The sequence below is a fragment of the Gadus macrocephalus genome, chromosome 4 (assembly GCF_031168955.1).
Source record: "Gadus macrocephalus chromosome 4, ASM3116895v1".
Classification (NCBI taxonomy): Eukaryota; Metazoa; Chordata; class Actinopteri; order Gadiformes; family Gadidae; genus Gadus; species Gadus macrocephalus.
The window spans coordinates 22,061,720-22,085,646 of NC_082385.1; the positions used below are offsets into that span (position 1 = coordinate 22,061,720).

Genomic DNA, 23,927 nt, shown 5'->3' on the forward strand with positions numbered 1-23,927 from the left:
TCTATATCAAAATATTATCATATAGCCTACATAGATATCTATATCATATAATATTATAACGGCCAAAAGATGTGTGAGCCGATATTATGAATCTCAAACGACCGCGTTGGGTTCTCCGACGTTCCTGGTTCTTCAACGTCCTCATCAATGTGAAGTAGACTGAACCACGACAAGGAGGAGAAAGGGATCGTTGCCGGGCAGCGCTTAGGCACCTCCGCCTCTGGCGGTGGTCCCTCAGCGGGTCTCAAGCTGGAGACATTCGCCGCAAACAATCCCTGTCTCCTCATGGGTTGAGCGCATGCGTAGAACTGGGTGCCGCGTTGCGTGTATGTATGCAAATCCAAATTCTCTACCTCAATCCGCACAGCTGAGAACACTTCGGCTGTGTAAGAACCAATTTAGAGGTGTTTATTAATAAGGTGGAGATCTTTTCTTACTTTGGACTTCCGAAGTCTGTAAAACACATATTAGAAGACACTTAAAAAAAAATCGAAAAATAGTCACCATGAGTGTGAAGACCGATTGCGAGTAGCAGTATAAAAGTCAGTCAGTGCGATTGTGATTAGATAGGTATAGCTCTTGGAGAAAATTACGCTTGTGCCACTGTGATAACCATTGTAGGGCAGATGCGATGATGGGCGTGGGCCGGTACATAGTAGTATTTTGGGCCATCGGCCCACCGGGGATGTCCCCGGTATTCCCGATGGCCAGTCCGCCCCTGCAGCAGGGCATCAGGGACAGGCTAGAACGTTACACCTGGCCAGGCAACGTTTCTTTTGGCCCAAAATGGAGCAGGATGTTAAAGAATACGTTAAGTGTTGCCCAAGGTGTATCCTAGCTAAGACCCCTGAGCCTTCGGCTCGCGCCCCGCTTGAATGTATCAGGACTTCTGCCCCTATGGAGCTTGTCTGTTTAGATTTCTGGAGTGCGGAGGACAACAAACAGCGATCAGTAGATGTTCTGGTAGTCACGGATCATTTTACTAAGTTGGCGCACGCATTTCCATGCATGAATCAGACAGCAAAGCAAGTAGCTAAGAAACTGTGGGACCATGTCTTCTGTGTGTATGGGTTTCCTGAGCGTATACATACTGACCAAGGGGCTAATTTTGAAAGCGAACTTATCGCAGAGCTACTTAGGCTTGCAGGGGTCACAAAGTCTCGTACTACTGCTTACCATCCCATGGGTAACGGGGGGACAGAACGCTTCAACCGCACGTTGGGCTCAATGTTGCGGTCTCTTCCCTTGAGGGAGAAGGACAAGTGGCCACAGCAGATACAAACACTTACGTTTGCGTATAACGCCACGGTGCACGAAACGACAGGGTATGCCCCATTCCAGCTTATGTTTGGCCGAGTCCCAAGGCTCCCTGTGGATGTCATGTTCAAACGAGGACTGCATGACCCAGTAGTTGTAGACTACAAGAACTATGTGCGTACTCTAGTTTCACATCTTCATGAGGCGGCTGGTATTGCACAAGAACATGCAGTGAAAGAACAGGACAGACAGGCCAGGGGCTACAATAGGAAAGTCAAGGGAACTTGTATTGACGTGGGTGCTTATTGCCAATAAGGGAGTGTTGGGAAAGAGGAAATTGGCTGATAAGTGGAGCCCCAGGGTGTACACGGTCAGGGACAGGAATTTGCATACTCACACGTACCGGGTGGAAAATGACGAAGGCGTTGTCAGAGTAGTGCATCGCAATTTGATTTTGGACATCAGTTTTCTCCCTGTGGGGGAAGATGTGGAGCAAGGCGACACAAGTGTCGATCTGGGTGGGGACGAATCAGAGTCCGGACCATTAGATCAGGGACACAGTTATTCCTCTAGTGTAAATGATGTGGATTTGACAGTGAGCCAAGAGAGTCAGGTTGAGGACTCCTCTGTGGAAACTGACTCGGAGTCATCTATCATGTCTGAGGCGCTGATGGGGGTGGTTGGTGGTCACTTGCACACGTCGGACATGAGTAGTGATGAAGTGTCAGAGTCGCAACAGGCAGAGCAGAGTGGTTTAAATGTTCATGCCCCTCGTTTTGTGTCCAGTTCTATGCCTTCATTTGGGGGTGACGGTTGTGATATTTCCACAACGTTGCAGGATGTTGCTAGTTCCCGTAGGGGGAGGGTTAGAAAACCAGTTCACCGACTGATAGAATCAATGGGGCAGGTTATGGTTTCGTGATACCATAGGATTTTTTTTTTCTTCTCTCCTTTTTGATGTTGGTGTGATCCACTCACAGGCAGTGGGCTTGACATGGGATACTGCACCTAGGCAGGGTGGGACATTTTGTGTGGTGCAACAGGCAGCACATTATTTCACAGGTGGGGTAGTGACTGGCTATGGTCTTCCCCTGGTCTACTGGTGTAGGCGGCCTCGGGCTTGAGGGTGGGACCAGTGGTTCCGCCGTATGTCCTTGCCGGGTGGGTGCGGGTGTCCGTGAGTCTGCTGTGGTGTGATGTGATTTTGGCGGAATCTAGGAGGGGTGAATGTAACAAGTGTTGTATGTTGTGTTATAGATTCCGCCCCAATTCATTTATTGGTTTAGTTTTATTGTATCACCCGTTGTGGTGTGATACAATAAATAATTGGTAAGTCGCGCTCCTCGTGGCTCCTGTTTCATATGTTGATATTATTCTGTTTAATTGTACATATTGCCGCCATACTGTCATTGAAATGTGTTTTATACGATGGATGACAATGTACATTGCGAGGGTGGGGGGTAGTGTCAGCTGATGTGTGGGATGCCCGTTGATATATTTCATCCGACCACGTTGTGTTCAGGTTTCCACAAGCTAATCTGACGGCGGTTGCGCCCCCTACTGTTTGTGTGACACAGGTGGGTCACTGTATGTACATTTCCCATTAGGGGTTTCTTTGTATGTTTTATTTCTGTGTTTTTTATTGAGATTTTGTAAACGTTTATATTATAAATGCTTGCGGTGGTCTGACGTCAACCGAATAATTGGTTTCCACAAGCTAATCTGACGGCGGTTGCGCCCCCTACTGTTTGTGTGACACAGAGAAAATAAAAGTGTTTGTGTGGAGATCAACCCTGTGTCCTACTTCTCCGTCGTCACCTAATGGAGGCTGCTTGAATGAGGCCGGTTACATTTATAGCTGCAGAGTCTCTTTTTTTTGGGGGGTTCACTGCTCATTTTGACAGCTCAGTGGCCAGCTACTCCACTCACGCGCACCGTAACCACACACCGTAACCATAGGAACTTGCGTGAGTTTTGGCGCGTTTAAAGCAAAGCTCCGCTCTAGAATAATATTATTTGGTTTACTATGTTCCGCTCTAGAATAATATTATTTGGTTTACAGTATTATTTGGTTTAAATATTATTTGGTTTAGTAGCCTATATGGCCATTGACAACTTGACAAGGCCGACGAGGCTGTGATCAAAATGCGGGACAACAGCTGTCCCGTACGGGACAAATCAAAATCTTCAGAAATACGGGACGTCCCGCACAATCCGGGACGGTTGGCAACCCTACTACTGCCTAACATTTTCAAGTAAGCTATACCTTAGGGTCTCTTATATATCAAAGGGGGTCACAAAGGACGCGTACGCATCAACCTGTGGCTCCAGCCCTGCAGGAAATGACTCAGCAAGTGCTCCATCTCGTTGCACCTCACCCAGCGGCTCGCTTGCAAGATTTTGGCCTGAAGTTCTTCCCAGACCTACACCGTAGCCATCCAACCTGCATATCTGAGAATCAGGCCTCTCTTTAATAATGACAAAAAGTTATGAGAGAAATACACATTCACTTTTGTTATCTCATAAGCGGCGTGGTCCCGGCTCCTTTTGACCTTTTGACCCCAGACTTCTGGGGTAATAGCTGAATCAATTCATTAGTCAATCAGAAGTATGTAAATATCTTCCCAGTGGCGAAAGAGGTTGAAGGTGTCCTTCAACCTCTACGCTTCCAGGCGATTGCAACGGTGCCACACATGAGCATATTCGAACATGTTTAATGGTAGTAATTAGCTGTCGAAATTGGAGGCCTTAATCAATAATGAGCAGCTATTGATTTGCTTCCCGATAGAAATTTGTGACAAATGACATGTTATTTAGCATCTACACGTTGAGCTGAGTCCAATGACACCAAGCATGACACTCTAGCAAATGGTAACATGTATTTTACATGGTACACCTATGGTCTAGGACATGATCACGGTGTGGCAAGAGGGCGAGCTAGATCTCATTGGACTCAACTTAACGTGTAGATGCTAAATAACATGTAATTTATCAAAAATCTCCATCGGGAAGCAAATCTGTAGCTGGTCATTATTGATAAAGGCCTCCAAAATCGACAGCTAATTACTACCCCGAAACATATTCTTATATGATCATGTGTGGCACTGTTGCAATCGCCTCGAATTGTAGATGTCAAAGGACACCATGTTTGCCCCATTACACCACCGGGAAGATATTTTCATACTTCTAATGGATTGATTCATATTTTTAGGTTCTCGGAGTGAGACTTTTAGCGGCTGCAGCAGAAGTGTTGAAACGAAAGATGATATCAAGACATTTATAGAATATTCCCATTCACATTATGATTCTTCGTCATAACTATCCAACCAAACATCCTTCACATTCACCGAGCAAAGATTATGAAAGTCCAGGCCCCCCCTCCTGCCCTCGGGGTCCGACCGGGCCAAGTTTCGGTGCGGGGGTCCCAGTTAGGCCATAGAATTCCTGCCCTCGGGGTCCGACCGGGCCAAGTTTCGGTGTGGGGGTCCCAGGTAGGCCCTAGAATAAGGTATTCAAATTTCAGGGGGGTAGGACCTTCTTATCTCAAAAACTGTTTTTCCACCACATTCTGAACTACTAAGTCTTGCAGGCAACACTCCTGAGGGGCTTTGTCCAAATAACAGTCCATTTGGGAAAACTTTTTTTCTCTAAAGCCCAGTTCAGACCAAAGATTCACCTTGCAACGACTTGCAACTCGCAACTCCTTGCGACGCCTTGCAACGAGACGTGCTGCGACGTTCTAAAACTGGGCAGTTCACACTGGCTGCAACGTGCTGCAACGGTCTGCGACGGTAGGTGGTTTCCCTAGCAACTGTGAACGCAAGTTCACAAGTTGATCTGGCTGCCTTTCGTGTTTTCACGAAGAATTTATAACTCTTTTGCGGAAAATTACTATGTGGGTCTACGGTACAAGGGAATGAAACCCGACCTTATTAATATTCCCCCCCACGATGGTATGAGTTCGAATCCCGTAATGTATCATATTTTAAGCATTCGTTTTTCATTTATTTCGGCTTAAACGGTTCTACGTGACAAGTTTCTTCCAATTACACTCCAAATACGAATGAGATGGGAATGTTTTTGACATTTTATTGAAAGACAAATCAAAGAGGCATTCGCAAGGACAGCTACGTGTCTGGCCTGATTTCCAACAGCTGGCGTAGCCACGACAACAAACGACGCATTCGGCTAATGGTCACCAGTTAACACGGTCACGAGTTGAACTTAATAATAATAATAATAATCAATGAAATTTATATAGCGCTTAATATGGTACTCTAAGATGCTTTAAAACACCACACCAAGTGCCACCGCAATGTCGCAACATGCTTTCTTCTTGCTGTCCCTGTTGCTATACCCCTTGCTGCCAACGTCGTAAAGGACAGGTTGCTCCTCCAGCAAGCGAATTAAATTCTCCTCCCTCTCCTCGGACCAGAAGTCTGCCATCTTGGGATATTTGTATGCTGGAGTGGACAGTACGGTAACGGGACGGAGTAAGGCCGTGACGTACAAGTTGTTCTGTGCTGTGATTGGCTGAAGAGAAATAGTTAAATCGCCGCGTTCTAAAACTGGACCTTGCGATTTGACATGTTCAATCTCTGGCGACTCCTTGCAACTCCTTGCGACGCCTTGCAACTCCTTGCAACGGCTTGCAACGACCCGTTCACACCGCCCCTGCGACGTTCTAAAACCGTCTCGTTGCAAGCCTTTGCAAGGTGAATCTTTGGTCTGAACTGGGCTTTAGGGCTAGAACTCCAAATCTCTGATATGTCGTTCTTGGGACAGCGGGAACTGTGCGTAAACATTTTAGCATCCTTAGCTATCTCGAAAAAGCCGGAAAGGGGGCGTGACATCCAACAGTACAGTAAATGTACATAAGACAGAGGTTAGTTTCTAGTCCCCATTTTTTGCGGGATGGAACTGGACATTTGTGGCTTAAGGTGTGTAGACACAGCTGGCCTGTGGCCACGTTTTTGAAGTCTGGGGTCAAAAGGTCAAAAGGAGCCGGCACCACGCCGCTTATGAGATAACAAAAAGTTAATGTGTATTTCTCTCATAACTTTTTGTCATTATTAAAGAGAGGCCTGATTCTCAGATATGCACGTTGGATGGCCAGGGTGTAGGTCTGGGAAGAACCTCAGGCCAAAATCTTGCAAGCGAGCCGCTGGGTGAGGTGCAACGAGATGGAGCACTTGCTGAGTCATTTCCTGTATGGCTGGAGCCACAGGTTGAAGCGTATATGCGTCCTTTGAGACCCCCTTTGATACATAAGAGACCCCAAGGTACAGCTTACTTAAATGTTGTCGACTCAGTCACCTATTGCATCACTTCCTTCGGGGCTTCGGCCTCCTAACTGATCATTGTAGTATAATTGAATGCCCTCTTTCATGATACCTCCACCACTGGGACGTGGCAACAATTCTCCAAATCCATATGGGGAGGGGGGGGAAGCTTGTTTACAATAGGGGTGTACACTAGACCTAAATAGGCAGCAAACTCAGGAGAAGGTATGACCTCTCATAAATATTTATTTTATAAATTGTTTCAAATAACCCTGCCTCTTTAAATCAATGAGCTTGGTGTTTTGCTTTCAAAAATAGGTTATAGAAGAAGTCTAAACTGCAGAAAATAAAAACATCCAAGCTGCCTTTTAAGGATACCTTGGAATATCTGTCTATTTTTAAACCATCGGACCCTGGTTTACGACAAAAACAACACAATTGACGGCAGCTCCTTTGCCGCGTGGTTTTTAGAGCAAGGGTGTAAGGATTAGAGGGGGCGGTCGATAGCAACCACCATAGCAACCATGACGGTCAAGTGGATGCAGCCCCGTTGAAAAAAATGTAATACCACCCTACACACTCAGGAGATTAATGATATTTAAATGATTATGACCATGAAGTCTTTATTTGCATGGGTTTACATTTCGGTCTGTGTAGCATGGAAAAATCGGAGAAACACTCCCATTCAGAATGCATTGGTTTACATTTCGTTCTTTGGAGCACGGTCAGGGCCGGATCTACCATTAGGGCCCACTGCACTGTGCCCAGGGGCCCCAACCATTCCCAGCCAGTGGGGGGGCACCACACGAAAGAAACTTCTTTTTTTTTTTATGAATGTTTGTACTCTTAAAATAGTTATACATGGTATTATTAAATAGGGTATTCATTTAAAATTCATTATTAAAACGAATGTCATAAGAACAGCAATATAATGATTCTGAACAATATAGTGGCCTAATGTGACAGTTAACCCCCCTCCCATAACCGGTCAATTGAGCCAGTCCACCTATGGTGAAAAAAAAAAAACGCGGTAGAGATGAAAAATTGACAGTCACAGACATGATGAGACATCAACTGAGTGGTTTCGCTAAAAGACAAAAAAAAAAAGTGAAAGACAACAGGCGTTTAGCCGCAATTCAAAATGTTAAAGTAAAGTGTCTTAAAAGAACTGCAGCGTCCTGTGATATCTATGCACCTGAACACAACGCAGTAGTCGGCGGAGTAAGACCAAGCCGGCTACACTTTATGTGTCATTATGTGTGTGTGTTAAAATAATAATAATAAAAAAAATATATAGAATCTTTTTTTCCTGATTTTTTTTTTTTTTTTCAGACATTTGTGCCCAGGGGCCTATGATTTGTTAATCCGGCCCTGAGCACGGTTATTTTTATTTATTTTCAGTTTTTGAGGAGGTGCTCAAAGATGCTAATTTTTCTGCAATAATCCAAAGTCCAATGGAAAAACCCGTTGGATATTGGAAAATGCGACGTAATCCAGTGTTCACGAAAACTTTGTCAACGTATGCTTTTGGCGACTGGGTTGGCTGGGTCAGATATAGCCTACGTGTTTCTAACAAGATGATATCATTAAAAGTTACATAAAATAACGGTTTAATAACACAAACGCAGGAAACACGTGAGCTGCTAGTTTAGCGAAAGCAGCGACGTCCCTAGCAACCTGACGTCGTTGAAACATGCGAGCGAGCCGATAAAATCTTCCTAATAACTATAAAACTAAAGATCAGACACAAGTTCAAGTTCAAGTTCAAGTGTTTTTATTTGTCACATACAATAAATTGAAGTGAAATGTTAAAGGGTCAATGCTCCACACTGTGCAAAAATAAATAAAAATATAAAATAAAATAAATTAGTTAATTTATTTAGATAAAATAAAAAATGTAAATAAAATCAAATTTAAAAATAAGGTGTTGAATTAAAAATTTGAATTCAAGTGTCTCACTGCCTGTGGATAAAAACTTCTCTTAAGTCTCTCAGTCCTTGAGTTAAGGCTTCGTAGGCGTCTACCCGACGGCAGCAGGGTGAAGAGGCTGGCATTGGGGTGTGTGTCATCCCTCCTGATGTTTTTTGCCCTCGACTCCACCCTCTTGTGGTAGATGTCCTTCACATTGGGTAGGGACGCTCTGATAGTCCGCTCAGCTGAGCGCACCACCCTCTGTAGGTTGGCCTGGTCTTGAGCGGTACAGCTTCCGTACCAGACGGAGATGCATCCTGTGAGGACGCTCTCCACGGCTGAGGAGTAGAAGGTCTTCAGGATGGAAGGGGAGACCTTGAATTTCCTCAGCCTCCGGAGGAAGTACAGTCGTTGCCTAGATGACTTTGTCACATGTTGTGTGTGGAGGGTCCAGGTTAGGTCTTCAGTGATGTGCACACCCAGGTACTTAAAACTAGGAACTCTCTCCACAGGCTCCCCGTTGATGATGAGGGGAACCCGCTGTCCTGCTTCCGCCGGAAGTCCACCACCATTTCCTTTGTCTTTTTTATATTTAGGGCCAAATTGTTGGACTGACACCACAGTGCCAGGTCTGCCACTTGGTTCTGGTAGGGCTGCTCGTTGTTATCAGAGATAAGACCCAGCACCACAGTGTCGTCTGCAAATTTAATGATGGAGGTTGAACTACCGGAGGCTGTGCAGTCATAAGTGTAGATGTTGTACAGCAGCGGGCTCAGAACACAGCCCTGGGGGGAACCGATGTTGAGGGTCAGCGGCCCAGAGGTTACACCACCCTCCACTTTCACCACCTGGGGGCGGTCAGTAAGGAAGCTGAGCACCCAGTTGCACATTTGGGTGTTGATCCCCAGCGACCTCATCTTGTCGATCAGGCGGAGGGGGACTATGGTATTGAAAGCTGAACTGTAATCAATGAACAGCATCCTCACATAGTTCCCCCCCCCCACCATCCAGATGAGTAAGAGTGGTGTTTAGCAGGTTGGAGATGGCATCGTCTCTGCTTCTGTTTGCTTTGTAAGCAAACTGGAGGGGGTCGAACGAGTTTGGCAGGGAGGTGCAGATGTCATTTTTCACCAGCCTTTCGAAACATTTCATCACTGCAGAGGTCAGGGCCACTGGACGGTAATCGTTCAAACATGATGGTTTACTATTTTTGGGCACCGGTACAATGATAGACTTTTTAAAGCAAGATGGGACGACAGCTTGGGCCAGGGATGTATTAAAGATCATGGTGTACACTGGAGCTAGTTGGTCAGCACAGGATTTAAGGACTCTTTCAGGGATCTGGTCAGGCCCGGCAGCCTTTTTCCCATTTACCCCTTTGAACACCCTCCTCACATCACTCTCACTTACTATGAAGGGGGGTTTGGTGTTATTCCCAAACATGTCGGCCATGACTGCCATTGAGTTATGATCTTCACTCTCCATCTCAAACCGTGCAAAGAAAGTGTTGAGTTCATCAGCAAGGGAGGGGTCAGAGCTACACACCGAGCCGGCCTTGTTCTTAAAGTCTGTCATTATTCGCAGGCCCTTCCACACACTAGCGGGGTCACCAGCGGTGAAGTCGGCTTCCACTTTGTCCTTATATCGGCACTTTGCAGCATTTACGACCTTCCTTAGGCCATAAGCAGCCACTTTGTAGTCCAACATGTCCCCCGTAGTAATCCCAACATTATAGGCAGCAGTACGCGCTGAAAGTGCTGCCCTGACAGTTCCATCTACCCATGGCTTCTGATTTGGGAAAACTTTTATTTTGACTGATGGTATAATGTCATTTACCAGTAGGTGTATGTAGTTCCCGACCACTTCCGCAAACTCACTGACGTTGTCGGAGGACTCCCGGAACATTTCCCAGTCAGCGTTGTCAAGCGCGTCTTGCAGCAAGCCTTCTGATTGGTCATTCCAACGTTTTACTTCTTTAGTCACCACAGCTTCGTTAAGGATCTTTTGCTTGTATTTAGGGAGAAGGAAGATGGCAACGTGATCGGACTTTCCGAATGCAGGCAGGGGGATAGCCTTGTAGCTGTCCTTGAACGGAGTGTAGCAGTGATCCAAGGTGTTGTCTCCTCGCGTCGGGAAGTGGATGTGCTGTTTAAATTCAGGCAGGCCCCGGGAAAGTTTGGCTTTGTTAAAATCACAGAGAACGATGATAGCAGCTGCCGGATGACGATGTTGTTGTTTGTTTATCACCTCCTGCAGCTCGGATATGGCAGTATCTGTGTTGGCTTGTGGGGGGATGTAAACCGCGGTGGTGATGAACACAATCACTGACTTCTTCTTCTTTCGTGTATCGTCTTCATATGTCCAACTTCGTGTCGTGTAGCCACTCCCTCGTCTCAGGTCCCACTTGGAAGAGGCCCTCCTCTGAGGGTGGTCTATGCCGGGGACAGGTGGTGATGATGTGGTCGGCAGTCTGCTCAGGCTCCCCGCACTCACACGCTGCACTGTCTGTTAGGCCCCACTTCTTCATGGACGCTTTGAAGCAGCCAACCCCTGTGCGAAGGCGGTTCAGGAGGGTCCATTGCCGGCGAGGTAGATCTTCTCCCTTAACGCCACCTCCAGGATCCTGGATGTAATGGTGTAGGCGTGTCTGTCCTGCTGACTCCCACTCCTGCTTCCATGCCGCTGCCAGCCAGGCTTTGGTTGTCAAATCCTCCGGGATGGAAATAAGCATCTCTTGTGCGGCCTGATTGTATGGGTGGCGGGACTTGAGTCTGCTTGGAGGTGTTGCCATGGTGGTGGTTTCATGGAGGAGGTGCCAGCTGTGTTCCTGGGCTTTCCTTGCCAGGGCGAGGGTAGCGGCCTCTCGCCGTAGGCCGGCTGGCGCTATTCCTGCTAGGACTGGCAGGTAGAACACGGGGGTGGGTTTCAGGCAGCCACTTATGATCCGGAGGGCATTGTTGATGGCCGTATCGACCTTCTTGGCATGTGGGCTTCTACTCCAGGTTGGGGCACAGTACTCAGCTGCAGAGAATACGAGGGCTTGTGTGGAGATACGTAGAACCTTGGCCGAGGCCCCCCAGGTTGTACCAGCTAGGCGCCGGATGAGTGAGACCCTTGCTGTTACTTTAGGCCTCACTTCATCCAAATGCTGTTTGTAGGACAGTGTCCTGTCCAAGCGTACGCCCAGGTACTTTGGGGCCTGCTGGAACTCCAGGGGTTTGTTGTCCACTGAGATCTCCAGCTCCCTTCTTGCTTCCCTGTTGCAGAGGTGGAATGCTGCTGATACAGTCTTTCCCTTACTCTGACTGAAGATTATGCAAGTAAAAAGTATATTTCTCGCTAGAAATGTTATTAGAAACACGTTTAATGGTGAATCTGTCCTAAAATATTGCATTTCCCATTCAGATAATAAAGATTAATAAAGATCATACACATTCACTGACTGAAGATTATTCAAGGAAAAAGTGCATTTCTCGCTAGAAATGTCATTAGAAACATGTTTAATGGTGATTCTGTCCTAAAATATTGCATTTCCCATTCAGATAATAAAGATTAATAAAGATCATACACATTCACTTTCTGGAGATTATGCAAGGAAAAGGTATGTTTTCGCTAGAAATTTTATTAGAAACACGTTTAAATGTGTAACTTTCCTAAAATATTGCATTTCTCATTCAGATAATAAAGATTAATATAGGCTACGTAACAATTTCACCAAATGCTAGGAGAACGTCTCGCCCCCTGTTGGTGTTATTCATACATTCATTTAGAATGGAGAAGAAAGCGTGTAGGCTACTCCTCATGCTTTGGTCAGGCAAAGCGTGACCCTGAACACGCCTTGCGATGTGGACCAACGTATCTATTTCACGCCTTGGCGTGATACCGGGTTGGTGTGTGTGTGTGTGTCCACTGCCCAGCCCCGCCCATCCTCTGGTTTTTAATAGTTCTGACTGATCTTTCAAGAAGATTATACAATACATATTACACCCCAACTGTTTCTGCGCTGGGTTTGGAAATACTCAAGAAAACCGTGACCCTAACAAGACTCTGTTTTTAATACAATCCGTGAAGCTTGCAACCCTGCATCACCGTCACCTTCGCCGTACTAGCAGTGATGGGAAGTTTCCAAATAGATAATTCATGCATTGTATATAACCAGGAATTTATGTATTTTATAACCTTGTTGGTTGTTCAATAAAACATATTCACGGCCAAGATACGTGTTTCAGACAAAATACGTCAAATGAAACGTTCCCCGAATTGAAATAAGCGTTGACGTTTAACATATCTGGGATACGTTTCAACCAAACATAATCCTAGAAGTAAATAAAGGGCAAAAAATAGGCTGAGAACGAACGTATTTGAGATACGTTGAATAAAACGTAATCACGGACAAAATACATTTTTTGACAAACGTAATTGAGAATGCCGAGTAGTTCTCTGGGAACGTAATTTTGATGAGACAGGGTTGCTCTGATGGTCTGTTTTTTTTTTTTTTGTAGATCATGTCAAACAAATCAATAGTTGCATAACGTGACGGCATCACCGTTGATGGACAATGATATCCAATATATCCGACGGTGAGGGATTAACTGTCTGTCTGACGGACCCCCGCGTTGAAAGACGACGAAAAGGGTACCCATATTTCGTCGGAAATTCTCGCTGGTGATGTCGTGGACGTATCTGCCCTCCACAGAAGTTAATGCTGGGTTTTGAGTATCATATGCACGCAAAATTGTCATTTGGCGTAGGCCTATGTAGGGGAGAGCCGGGTCGATTGAAACACTTTGCAGTTAAACGTCTTTTTCAAAGATGACGTTACGTATACAAATAATTTTAACATGTGATCAACAACTCACAGGTGTGTTCTCTTAATTACAAGTGAAATTTAATACATATGTTGGATGATCGAGCTGTTATTTAACTTTGAACGCAAGTTGACATTTGTTTCAAACGCCCCGCCTAGTCGGGACGTTTGAAACACGCATGCGGGACGAATGAAACAGCATATTTTAAAAATAATCTATTGCCCTTACTCTTCTTTTTACGCTACATACCAGACAACATACTAGTGTACTCGTCATTGCTAAAATTTCACATAATTCCGCATAATATAAATAGGTCAAAATATATTTTTGGCCCGTGCGTAATTGTCAAGATGCACATTTCGGTTAAAACTCACCTTTCTTCTTTTGGACGACTAAATTTGCATTAAATTTACTTATTTCCCTGTCCTAAGTAATGTTTAAGGATACACGGTTGAATACCCTTTTATTTATTTTAAACAAAAACTACCAGGTCAACAGGATATCACGAGACCTGTTACATCTGAAATGTATCCAAGCGCCGCACGGGGTTAACTTCTTTTCGACACGCTCAGCACGGCGCACAGAAGCATCCGAAGTCTCTGTGGACAGGTAAGTGGCTAAACTTATTTTTTCTGATAAATATTGTGTAATTGTCTGCACATTTACATGAACATTATGTTGAAATCATAATAAGCAGAACTTTGACACTCTAGCTGATGGATGGTAATGGCTGGAGAAAAGGATAAATCGGCAAGCCATGTGTCGTGACCAAGAGCTAGGGTGTAGAAGGCTAGCCTATAGCTTATACCCAGCAGTTCTTAAGTGTGCATATCCACTAAATTAAATTATTATTGTCATAATTGAATGTAGCCATTGTTATTTTTGATGCGTTACCATGATGGACGAAAAGTAGGCCTACCCTGCAAAATATTTAATAGCCAAGCTCCCACTCATAGCCTAACCCAGGCCTCATAGTTAGTTAGTTAGTTAATCAGTCTATAATGTTAAGTGAATTGTGCTGTAGGCCTACATTTACAGTATTTCCACTGCAAACTAGTGAAGACACATGGACAGTATAGTAGGCTGAATATTTTTATTCTTTGTCACACAGGTGACACAGGTAGTGTGCACTCCCGTCGGTGCAAGCCTCATGCGACCACTTATAGCAAAATACACACTGGACCCACTCTTCCCCAGACATCGAGGCGCTGAAGAGCTCGCAGCACACGAGGCAGCTGACGTCCTCGCTGGATAGGCCTAAATAAATTGGAGATGTAGAGGCAGCAATGGTGGTGAACTCTGCTGCCTCCGGAACAGGACAAACTAGGCCTAAGGTGGGGCTGACTCCATCAGCGGGCCAGGTGATGGTGGGAGGAGCAGCTGAGGTGGCACCAGGGGTGACTCCAGCAAGGGGGGCGGCTTCAGGAGCGGGCGAGAAGAGCCTCTTCTTGGGAGCCCGAGAGGAGGGAGGCTGCTTGGCGGGACGACGCTGCTTCACAGTTCCCTGTTTTTCCGCCTCTAAAGCAGCCCTCACCGGGGTGTCCGTAAGTATAGCAGTTGTCCTGAAACATTAAATTGGACGTTTTAATGATAATTGAATTACTTTAAATGTGGTAGGTCTACATGACTGTAGACAAAGGAAGTCCAGACAAGATATGAGATGCAAGAGTAACTCCACTTGCCTCTTTCTCCCTCTTCTCTTTGTGATCTTTCTAGGTCCGGCCTTAGGGTAAGGCCGGACGATGTCCGGGCTGAATTCAACGGCCTCTCTCTCAGGCCGGACAGCTTCGTCAGGCCCGGCAGCTCGATCAGGTACATCCATGCCTGCCAAAGGACACATTTAAAAAATACACACTTTTAAATAAATGTTTATAAACACAGCTTCTCTGCCGTCCACTGCCCTATGGACTTCTTTTATGAACTTGGACTTATGGGACTATTTATTTATCTATTATTAACCTTTGTTTAATCCTCTGTTGCTTCTGATGAACAGTTCCTACCTGAAGTGGCACCTGGAGAAGCGCTGACCTCGTCACCCGAAGCCTGGGGAGGAGGACGGTCTGTCGAATAGGCTCCGGCGAAGTCCTTTTCCTCAAATGCAGAGGGGTTAAAAGGCCAGATCCCTGGACTTGAGAACCCGGAGGTGATGTTGTTCACTGTTGCAGCCTTTGGTAAGGCTTCAGCAACGATGGAGGGCACATCATAAATTGAGATGTTTATCCCTGGGTGGCTCCTCATCCACCTGTCCGCCGCACTGTTTACGTACCCCTTAAGGGGGCCGAAGACGCTAATGTCCATTGGCTGCAACCTGTGGGTGCAGTGGGGAGGGAATGACAGCAGCACTATGCCATTGGCTCTGCAGTAATCAATTGCTGCAATTGACAGGTGGGACGTGTGATTGTCCAGCAGGAGGAGCAGCTTCGACTCCTTGGACACACGGGTGTGACTGGTGAAGTGGGCCAGGTACAGGAGGAAGTCTGGCTCCTTCATCCAGCCAGTTGGGTTGCCGCTGCCAGCACAGCCAACGGGTCCACCCCTCAGGAAGTGGTCTTTGAACCGCTTACGGGGGAAGATGAAAAATGGCGGAACAAGGTCGCCCTGAGCATTGCCTGCCAGGGCAACTGTGACCAGGGTCCCCCTCTCCGCTGAGGTCACTGACCCGACCTGCTTCTGCCCCATCTGGGCGACGACACGGTCTGGCACCTGGACAGTGGTGACCCCTGTAAATAGGTGTGAGTATAGTTGTATATAATATAGTTGTGTGTATATAGTTGTGTATATATATAGTTGTGTGTATATAGTTGTGTTTTATGTTAATAAAGTTCATAGTAAATACCTGTTTCATCAATGTTCCAAATATCCTTGGCCTGGAACTGGTGCCGGTCCAGCACTGTCTTTAAATTTTGGTGGAACAAGTTTACATTACTTAGGTTGAAACTTGACAACCGTTGTTGGCTAGTGGCCTCTGGACGCCGAAGGGAGAGGCTGCCACTGCGCTCCATGAAGGAGGTGAACCAGTCCTTCCCCGCCATGCTCTTCCTCGACCAGGATGCAGGGAATGGGCAGCTGAAGTGCACTGCCAGCTCAAAGGCAAATTTTCTGACCTGAAGGGGTCATAAAAAGTTGATGTACATTTGTGTGTTTATGTTTATGTTATTTGTTCATATTTATTAATTAAAGCATGTGCATAGCATACATGTGTGCCTGTCCTACAACTTATGTAGCCCTTTTCACAACACTGACCTCATTAGGGGTGAGCCCAAAATAAATGGCTGCTGCCCTCTTCAGGTAGTCCCTGACCTTTCCCTCCTGCGCTGCGTTAAAAACCCTATTGTGCGGGTTATAGCCAGGGGACCTAGCCGCTTCACTGCCCTCTTCTGCCCTCCGCTTGAGGTAGCGTGACAACGTCACATGGTTTATGTTGTTGGCCAACGCTGCCTGCCTCACTGAGCTCCCAGAATTGACCTCGCTGCAGGCCCTGGCATACACCCATGCAGGAACCAGCCCACGGGAAGTGGTTCTCCTTCTCACGCGCGGCATTTTTCACTCAGTAATAATCTGTTGATGCATGTGATAAACACGTTTTGTTCATTCAAAATATGTTATTAATTCAAAGCAATAGTTATTCATTGCAAAACATTTATTAATTCTGTGATTTATACAGGTAATGATCGTGCAATGTTCGCGTAATTACGCATGATGATGTGCGGGACGTTTGAAACAGGTGTTTCAATTGTCCCGACAGCGACTACTGACACTTAAACCTTTTTTACCTCTAAACTTCAAAACTGTGACATTGCACACTTTATCACAGGTTTAAATACTAATTCATCTGTTGTATAGTGATATTATTATGGCATGAAACATAAAATACAACTATTTATTACAAAAAAACTACCGCAGGAAGGATTTTACTTACAGCTCTCGAAAACACACAGCAAAAATTGGAGTGTTGAATTTTCGGGGTTAAACATTTCTGAGTTGTTTTTCACTCCCAGAGTGTAATTTTAACACATTCTGATTTAAATGGTGTTCAGAGTTGGAGTTATATGACAGAGTTGATCACATCAGTGTTAACGCAACTCTGCAGAGATGTAATTAAAGGTTGGGCATGGAATTCTCTTTTTTGGCCATTTTTGCAAAATTACTTGAAATCCTTATCATAACCGGCTTACAGACACTGAGTTAGAAGTATTGACATGAAAATTAAACAAGTCAATCATCTGTGGAACGGGCAGGGCTCGAAAAACTCCAATGATTTCCAGAACCACCGAGTGGCATTGGACAGTAAGTGCGTCAATCAAACGGTCGTACTGTACTCCCCCTCCCCCTTCGTGTATACCCAACCTTTAAGTTCCGCCCATGCATTTCACTTCTACGGTTGGAGACAGAGGAGGCAAGTCTGGACATTTTCTACCACTCATGCAATACTACACAGTAAGTGCAATTAAGTCAAATTTACTGAAAAATCTATTTATGCTGTGTATTTCAGTGTGTTTAATGCAAGGACTGATCAGCAAATTGGTGCTGGTGATTAGCCACTTAGCAGACTATGCTAATGGGCTAAGCTAACCACGTGTTACTAAAACCGTCTCCTATTTCATCAATGACGATTTAACAATTCACATGCAAGCTTAAAGCGATAAAAAGACCAGCTTTATGATTTTTATTGTATAAATCTCGTTTGAGGCCGATTTTTGGGCTTCACTATGTTCATCGAAGGGGCTGCATGTCCGAACTTGTCCCTACACGCAGACGGGCGTTTCACGTGTCTATTTGTGTGTACTGTATTTGGTGACCCATCATCAGATTATGTGACCTGCAGTGTTGGAAAAGGTATTCGGATAATTTACTTAATTAAAAGTTTCTAAGTATTTTACCAGTTAATTTACTTAAATTACTAAATTAAAGCTAAAGCACAAAATGGCTTTTCCCGCAGTCTGCCCATTCCCGCCGTCCGCCCATTCTGACACACATCGTAACTAAATACATTTTTAACCGTGTACCTGCGTTCAAAACATTTAACATATCTACACACTTGTATCTTCAATAAAATAATTTATACTTAATTCAGAATCACGGTTTGAGTTCCATATCGCTTAGTTTTCAGTTGATGGCATTGGACAGTGAGTACGTCAATCAAAATGTCATACTGCACTCCCCCTCCCCCGCTCGTGACCCCTTCGTGCACGTACTCAAAGCTCGTGACCCAGAGCAAGCTTCTGTTTGTTGTTATCCTGCGGTAGCTACTGGAGCTAGCTAACTAGCTAATCCACATTTGGACCTAGAACTAGAAGACAACCCTAAACTCTAACCTAGCTAGCCTGGCTCGCTCTTGCGCATCTGTGTTCGCGCTTGTGCATGATTGTGCGTCCATGTACTTGGAATGGGTGGAGTCAGCGTTGAAGGAGAGGGACCATTCGAGTTGTGTGTTTTCAAAATCTGCTGGCGTTTCGCAAATCCCATACCCAACCTTTAGAAAACTAAACTTCACAGTCGCACCAACGTGAACCGCTAGCCGCCATGTTTATTGTTTAATGGGAAAGAAGGGTCACATGGACTATACGTCATCCAGCTCAGGTTGCGTAGCCGTGCGTGTGTCGAGTCATTAGCATCTGTACCGTGGCCTGAGCACACCTCTCCCAAGTGTGCTCAGGCCAAGGAATGGAAGTGGACTTGAGTACGGTTGGTGCACTCACACTAGCCAAACAATCTAGACTTGAGCAAGGTACAGGTGTGAGATGCACCCTCACACACACACACACACACACACACACACACACACACACACACACATATTCTAGTTTTTACCGTTCTTCCTTTGAAATGTTTATTTACTTTGTCAAACTTCCTTGCATGTCTCAGTAAAAATGCTGGTCCAGGTGAGGTACGGCCAACAGCAGAAATATGTGAAGTTGGAGGAAGCTGAAGGACGGTTTGATTTCCTGCAATTCCATGAAAAAGGTTAGCAAGGCTTAGGAAAAAGGTTTAAAACCACACCCATGTTATTTTAAATGCTCATTCTGTAAGCTCCGTAATGTTGTGTATTCTGATGCCTTTAATTTGCACTTAAGAGGGAGGGGGTTGTGAGGGGAAAATGCTCTAGGTCTATTGAATGATTATACAGTGCTGATATTTAATGGGAAGTTATTCGCTGTGAGGCAAGAACACTGCTGACTTAAAAAGCACATTCAGTTTTATCTTATTATCTTTTCTAGTCATCGAAGGATTTTGCCTGCCCACTGATGCTAAAGTTACATACAAGGATGCAACAGGGACAGAAGTTGATGAAGATATATTCAGCGACCTCGTTGGACAAGGCAATGTGATGCTGACAGTTTTCTCAGATCAGGGGGAGATATAAAGGCAGGCATAATTAAGCACTACACCTTACAGAATATAATTACTAACATGTTTTCTATTCCTTTAGAATTATCTGACAGCTCCTTGTATTCTGCTCCTGGGCTGTCTGACTCAAGCTTCAGCTCAAGTACATCAACTGTTATAATAGATGAGGTCTATAGCAAGAGACAAAGAATCGAGGATACACGTGATGCTGCGTCTGCCGAACAGGTTTCTTAATACTTCTTAATACATTTTTACACTCTTGAGTCTCTGGAAAAGCTGTTTATCCGCATGTTTGTTATTCTCATGTTTTTGTTTTTTATTAGTTGATTGAAGCTGTGCTGAGAGGCAAATCCGGAGGTGAAGAAGTACTACAGGAGTACCAAACAACAGAAACCCTGACAGATGCTGCAAGAAGACAAATGGTTAACATCCTGGTGGCTCACATGATTGACAATCATGGGTATGTTTCTTTCATATTGTCTTTATTTGTGCCAAATGACTGCATGGTCATTGCATTAAATGTACTCATTTACTAATTGAATATCTGCTCTCAGGCACCTTCCCACTAAAGAAACCAGAGAGGATTATGCACATGGGATAGTGATGCTGTTCCCTTCCCTCAGGGATCCATATTCCAAGAAGGGCTATGTAATAGTCATTATTATTGTTTACACTTTCATGTAATGATAAAAAACTGTGGATGACATTGATATTTGAATTCCGTGAGATTGCTCATGAGCCTGGTATGACGACACATTTCATTTATTTTTAATTTCAGGAACACTTCTATGATTCTGCAAGTAGCACAGGATACATTTCTTGGCGTCTGAAAACAGTCCAGAGGAAGATTCGTCAAGGATCTGCAGTGCCACCAAATAGCGCTATTTGCTTTTCTCCAGGAGGCCCAAATTTCCAAAGAACTGTTCATGTTGAAAGGCAGCTTGATGGTGATGCTTGCCAAGAGGCCATGTCTTTGCTCAACCATACCACAGACAATTCCCTAATTTTCCAGAAGATGAGAGAGACCTTTCTGCACCGTCAGAAGCTCGTTAATGACCCAGGCAGAAGTGTTGATATCCTCTCCAGCTTCCCAAGATTCCTGGATACAAAAGGATTGGTAAGTTTGAGATGAGATGTTTTAGAAAGCTAGACATTTGAAAGTATTTCCTGTAGTTGAATATCTTCTTTCTTAAAGGTGGACCAAGACTTCACTCTCCTATTTGATGATGACACATCCTCCAGGCTTCTTCAGAAATGGGATTTGTTCTTCAAGCCAAATGTCATAAAAGAGGCTAAGCAGCTCACTTCAACACCAGAGTTGCGTCACTTGGTGCAGTCAGCAGAAAGTCCCCAAGGAGATGATCTTGATGAGGCAACAAGTGAGTTGTTTTTGTTTTAATGCATTTGCTATAATTGCAGTTGAACTTTTAACTGCAATATTTCATTTGTTTATTCTGTGTATCTCTTAAGCGTTGATCAGATTTTTTGGATAAATGTGACTAATAGATGGATGACTGTTTAAAACTTTCTCATAATGCCTCCTTGTTCTTATTCAAACTTGAAAAGTATTACATTTGAAGTTTTCAATTAATTCTTTTGTGTCTCTTTGTCCTCAGCCTACGACCCAATGGCCTCTCTGTTGTTGCTGTTACATCTCCTTCCACCACCTCCAGGGGGACTGAAGTCTCCAAAAATTAGTGCATCTGATGCAGTTGAGAGACTTGTTGTCTTTCATAAGGTATTTATATTATTACGTTGATTATAATAATTGTCACGTCACCTTCTTAGCCACATGTAAATGAGGGTTGCTAAAAAATTGGATGGTATTTTAATTAAGTCTTCATTCCCATCTTGCACTAGCCAATGAGAAGATGTATGAATAATCACTTCCATAATGTCGTTTTCTCTGTGGCTGTACATAATTCTTGTGTCTAATGTTCAGTTTTCATATTTCTACCCTAGTCATGCTGCAGTTTGGAGGAGCATCTCCGCAACCAGCAGGGTCGACAGCCATACCTCCTTGCGGTCGGGCGTCAGAAGAGCAAGATTGACAGCTTCTACATCACCATGGATAAGCATCTCATCCCATGCAAGGCAATCCGCTTCCTCGGGGCATGCGATGAACTTTTCAAAGCACATTTTGTGTTTAATTTGTCTTACGATGTGGCACTAGTGAATTTTTACACGTTCCTGCAGACAACAGTGTATAACATTGATGTGGGGAAAATGAAGGAGTCGCCCAGAGCGAGACTGCTTAACCATCCAGGAGCACTTACACCCTGTGAATAAGAATACTTTTGGTTGGAGATCACGTTGTTTTTTTGTCTAATAAGCTATTTACAGAGAGTGTGGAAAGATGTCTATTAAAAAGTGTGGAAAGATGTCTATTAAAAATGTCTGAGCTTAGATTTGATAAACCTTTTGATATTCAAAGCTCATACAATGTTTTAGATGAAAGTTTGTATTATACCTTCATTCACAATGTTGTAATTAAACTGACTGCAAGGAAGAATTGGCACAAATAAATTATTTGAAATGATATTGTTTATTGTAATTAATTAATATCAACATAAGTATATATTAAATTAATGAATAAATATTTAATAAATGTATTTTACATTTTTTCAGTGTAGATAATTTACACTTTAGGGAGTGAAATTAACACTACCCATATAGTTAAAACGTACTTGGAGCAGTGTTAGTTGTCTAATCCCTTAGTGTTACTTTAACTCTGTTTTGCGAGTTAAAGAAGGAACTCTGGCAGAGTGTTAAAAGTTTAACTATTTTGAAAGTGTTAATTTAACTCTGGAGAGTGTGGAGCTATATAAACCCTCAAAAAGTTAAAATTAACTCTGTGGGAGTTAATTCAACACTGGACTTTTTGCTGTGTAAGAGATTTAGCAAACTTTCTCTGTTATAGAGAGTAGAGAACCTGTTTGCTGCAGACAGCTATGTCATTTCCTCTTGGTTCCCACCATCATCGAGGAACCCCATGGATCACCTTCCGGTAATTTGTTTAAAAGTTTTGCTTTATTGAGTGAAGTTTGAGCATTTAATATTCAGCTATTGTTGTCTTTTAACAGGATAATGCAGCCAGTCTACAGTGGATTATTCTCCCAGTGTCCGTACCTGGACATTGGACCCTCTGTGTAAATACTTTTATATTTTCTTCCTTTTTTTTCTTTACACAAGTTGCTCATTGCTGATTTTAATGTTTTTCTATAATTAAATGCATGTCAGCTCTGTTGGGATTCCAGGAACATTACACAACTCACTGCAACTGGTTATATTTGAATTTGAATATTTAACAGATACTGAGGCCACAGGCTAGGGAGATTTTCTTCCTAGATTCCCTCTCAGGCAGCGGTTGGAGAGATGAGAGTAGAACAAGTCTATTCAGGTTTTTAGGGCACCTCACATAATCCTTTCTGGACAGTGGTAGTTTGGTTTTAAACCACTTGTCCTTTTGTTTGTTTTAATCAATGGTTCTGTTTTTATTTCATCTAAAATATTCCATTCCATATTCCAACTATTTTGATTCCTTAAACAGATGGAAACAGAACAATTTCTCTTTTTTGAGACGGGCAGTTCTGTTTAAGCCTGTTATGAAAACTTTTTTATTTGAAGTTCCAACCTCTTCCTTATTCAGTTCAAGCTTTGTTCCAAGCGTTTATGCATGCTTTTCAATCAAAAGTTGATTGAAGTTAGCTACTTTTATTTACTTCACTTATTATTTGTACAGACACGTTGCTCACAGCCTCTCTTCTGGCCCCTGGAGAGAGCTTGGTGTGAATGATGTCCAGGTGAGACATTACATAATAGCATTTGCTAACTTTTTACTATTTTCTTGCCATACTTTTATTAAAATACATTGTTCACACCTCAGGGCCTAACAAAGCAAGGGTGCTCCAACAACTGTGGCTTGTTTGTTTTGATGGTTAGACCTAATCAGTATGATATAGCATTGCTGTTGTCTGTAAAAATGTTCACTTGCAACATTAAAACCACGTTAATTTGTATTGAAAAAAATGTATCCTTGGGAGTACGCCTGACATTATATTAACCAGTACCTCTTGACTTACAGTACACTCTGTACATTGTAATGGGGGCCAATTGTGATTTCAGAGAGGTATGTGTAAATCGTGAGACATTATGCTTAGTGTACAAGGTGTTATTTTTTTACAACATATTAACATCTTCCTGCATTTCCTTCTTCAAAGGAAAACATGCTGCAAATTAGGAGATGATGGTGTCTCGCTCTCCTGCAGAACTTCCCCATACCGCAAGTGCCCTGAATATCACACTTTTGAATCAAATCACA

The 23,927-nt window shown here is 43.9% G+C and overlaps 2 long non-coding RNA genes across 3 annotated transcripts; both read left to right on the forward strand.

Moving 5' to 3' along the window:
* The first annotated feature begins 19,686 nt into the window (after positions 1-19,686).
* Positions 19,687-20,281, forward strand: LOC132455164 (uncharacterized). Its single transcript, XR_009525110.1, has 3 exons — positions 19,687-19,831; positions 19,930-20,066; positions 20,161-20,281. It is a non-coding gene; the product is annotated as an uncharacterized LOC132455164 (long non-coding RNA).
* Positions 20,282-22,507: 2,226 nt separating this feature from the next.
* On the forward strand, positions 22,508-23,655 carry LOC132455165 (uncharacterized). 2 transcript variants are annotated; one of them, XR_009525112.1, is made up of 4 exons: positions 22,508-22,613; positions 22,690-22,755; positions 23,364-23,409; positions 23,493-23,655. It is a non-coding gene; the product is annotated as an uncharacterized LOC132455165 (long non-coding RNA). The 2 variants fall into 2 exon arrangements; XR_009525111.1 differs by having other exon boundaries at positions 22,508-22,755.
* The last annotated feature ends 272 nt before the right edge of the window (positions 23,656-23,927 follow it).